Source organism: Anabrus simplex, chromosome 3 (assembly GCF_040414725.1).
Source record: "Anabrus simplex isolate iqAnaSimp1 chromosome 3, ASM4041472v1, whole genome shotgun sequence".
Classification (NCBI taxonomy): domain Eukaryota; kingdom Metazoa; phylum Arthropoda; class Insecta; order Orthoptera; family Tettigoniidae; genus Anabrus; species Anabrus simplex.
In genome coordinates, this window is record NC_090267.1 from 431948420 (window position 1) to 431952134 (window position 3715).

Genomic DNA, 3715 nt, shown 5'->3' on the forward strand with positions numbered 1-3715 from the left:
GAAGGGACAAAAGAAGGGGAAGACGAAACAGAAGTTATGGTGGTAGTGACGACAGTAGTGACGGGAGGAGTGGTGGACACGGGAGAACAAACGGTGGTTGTGGGAGGCTGCGCTAGGGAGGGAAACTTAGTTAGGAAATCAGGATCGGAGGCGAGTTGCTCAAGAATATGGGCCGGAGTAGGAAGAACGGGATGATCAGAATAGAGGAGGTATAAATAGCCGGAGCGGAGAGCGCTATGCGCACAGACAGATGAACTGAAGAACACCACGATGTCCGGTGAAGGTTGTCCCGAAGAGGCATCTTGAAGGCGCAAGACCACAGAAGTGGGAGTATGGTTATCACACAGCCATTGGCGAAGTTGAGCCGGAGTATAATGAGTGTCCACATTTTTAACTAGACAGGAGTTAGACAGCATGGTGAGGGAAGGCGACAGCCAACGAGGCGTCTGCCCATGTGATTATTCTTGGGCCGACTGAGCCGCAGCAAGAAAGAGCGCCACCCAGCCGAAAAAATATGTGGACATGCGTAGTGCTGGAGTATGCAGGTGAACTTATCAGAAGCTTATTTATGAAGCACAGTCTGATAACTGCATACGGGAGATAAAACTCCACAATGGAATTAATGCTCGCCTAGCAATTCCAAATGGAAATTCTAAGTTCCCATGGAGGGAATTAGATTCTTTTCCACCAATAGAGCATATCAAAAATCAGATCAAAAATTAGATGGATGGCTTTTCCGGCGTTTGCTCTATTAACCAGCGTTTCGTCTTAGGTCTGACACTAGACTCTTCAGAGTGGGATGTGTCAGACCCTACCCACTGACGCTGGGGTGTATGCAGGTGAACTTATCAGATGCTTATTTATGAAGCACAGTCTGATAACTGCATACGGGAGATAAAACTCCACAATGGAATTAATGCTCGCCTAGCAATTCCAAATGGAAATTCTAAGTTCCCATGGAGGGAATTAGATTCTTTCCCACCAATAGAGCATATCAAAAATCAGATCAAAAATTAGATGGATGGCTTTTCCGGCGTTTGCTCTATTAATAGAGCCGGCGTTTGCTCTATTAATAGAGCCGGAAAAGCCATCCATCTAATTTTTGATCTGATTTTTGATATGCTCTATTGGTGGAAAAGAATCTAATTCCCTCCATGGGAACTTAGAATTTCCATTTGATAACAGATTACCAAAAAAAATGTACGATCTAAAACTTGAAGACAAAAGACCAAGAGGGCGACCAAGACTCAGGTACAAGGACATGGTGAAGATTGACATTCAACAGAGAGGACATACTTTGGAAAGCATTGAAGAAGGAGAGAAGTTCAGGGACTGCAACTGGTGGAGAAGCCTCGTTTGCCGACCCATCACTTAAGATGGAACGACGTGGGATATGTATGTAAAGATGAGCTGTGTGTTTAATAGAAAAATTGTTAGCGTAAATTGCATAATATTGTATTCTAGGAAACTTTTCTTCTTCTTATGTTAATTTAAAATTTAGTACTCGACAATAATGTATTTTAGAGTACCATTTGCCACTGAAGTAGACACCTCATTTGCAAATAAAGAGATTTTGATTTGATTTGCTTTCTTAGAGCAGGCCAACAAATTTAATCTGTTTTCACCCTTCCCTATTTGAAAATGGACCTATGATTTATACCATTTTCCTAGCTTTTCACAGCTGCTCATAATCATCTGGTTTTGTTGCATGATCACACTATCAAACAGAGACACTTCCCTTGTCATCTTTGGCTCTTTGGTCCTGTCCCATTGTCAGAGAAGAATCACCAAATTCTTTGAAACTTCTCATCAGAAACTGTACTTTCTTTGTTGAACAGTTAGGTGAAGGTTCCAGATCAGAGGTTTGTGATGGTCTGGACACAAGGCACAGTATATATGTCTCTCTCTTGTGTTTTGTCAACAGAATCATCAAAACCATTGTCACTGTATTCACTTGTGCCAATATCAATAATGTTATTGAATGCAAGAATCCTGTACTTGGCAACAATGTTGCTATTTAAATATGTCCAGAAACATCATCATCATCTTCTTCATCATCAGCATCATCATCATTGTCATCATTTCCCATTATCCAGCTGTAGCCGGGTAGGTGCAAATATGATTCCTCTCCACTTTCTTTGATCTTTCCACCATTCCTCCTCCAACACTGTGTCCCAGTCTAGGTTTCTTTCTCTGATACTGCTCTGGATTGTGTCCTTCCATCTCAATTGTGGCCTTGCATTTGCATTTCCATCACCTTTTTTGGCATTCTTTCATCACTCATTCGCTTTATGTGCCCAAACCATCTTTAAAATCATTATAAAATATCAAAGTTATTTCTTGACAGTGCTGATGTAGTTATTTTATTATTATTATTAATTATATACAGTCGTATCAGCACACACTTTATTAAAACATAACTGGTTTTTGGACACTAAGGTCCATCATCAATGTTAAAATTTAAATTTAATTTCACATAAGTGTGTCGTCAAAATGAGTTAAAATGAGTTAAAATGAGTTTAAATTGTAGCCCTGTTGACCAGGGCCAGAACTAGGAGATTTGACAAGGGGGGGGGGCAAAGATTTTTTGCCGCCCCCCCCCCATCCCCGATCCACCCCCTACCCCTTCCCCAACCACCAAAATATAATACCTCCGTAAGCTATTTTTTTTAAAATGCGGCAGTTGAAATTACACACCATATGTATACTATTAAGAAGTTTTATTTATGAAAAACTCGTATATTTATACACTTATATATATTAATACATACATTACACTTATAATGAAAAACACTTATGCATTACTAATACAAATAATTTGTTTTTAGTATAACTCAATTGTAACTACGCAAAAATTTATTATGTATTGTACCTCAAAATTGAATTCTTCGAGCCTTCTTAGGTGCAAATGTACTGATGATGTCATCAAAGTTGATAAGGGATGCTCGTTTGTGTTCAATTGATATTATACTTAGATTAGAGAGTCTTTCCTGTCCCACTGTATTTCTCATGTAGTTTTTGATTATTCTGAGTTTGCTAAAACTTCGTTCTCCAAATGACACTGTAACTGGCAACGTGAGAAACGTTCTCAGTGCAATAGTAATGTTAGGGTAGCCTTCCTCTAGTTTATTTTTATAAATAAGTCTTAACATTTTTCTTGATGTGGCTTCCTTTAAATTTTTGTCAACTGATAAAGCGTGGTGCTTGAAACTTTCTATTTCAAATTTGAATTGTTCAATGTTGAGATCAGCAGTGTAGATATTTGCCAATTCTTCTGCTTTCATTTTTAGATTTTTTGTTTGCATTTCTTAAATTCTAACTCCATTCAAAAATCCAAACTTGCTGTTTATGTTGTACAAAGCCTTAAACCTGTCACTGAGTTCCGTAATCATCTGATCAATAACCTCTAACATAGCTACTTGGTACACATTCTGAGCACTTTTCGGAGCTTCATCGCCACACAGCTCATCAGACATTTTTTTCGTTTTTCTTTGTCTTTTTTTCTGAGAACTCAGATGGTAGATCACTCATGCTTGCTAAGAATTTGCCCTCAGTAATGGCCTCAGATGGAGCAAATTCTCTCCAAGACTTCAAGAGCGTTAAAAGACCTTGAAGGTTCCGGGCAGGCAAATCTACTGTTATATCTTTTCTTTGCAAAAACACATTGACATGATTGATCTTTTTGAAGAAAGCATGCCAAAAACATGTGAAAATG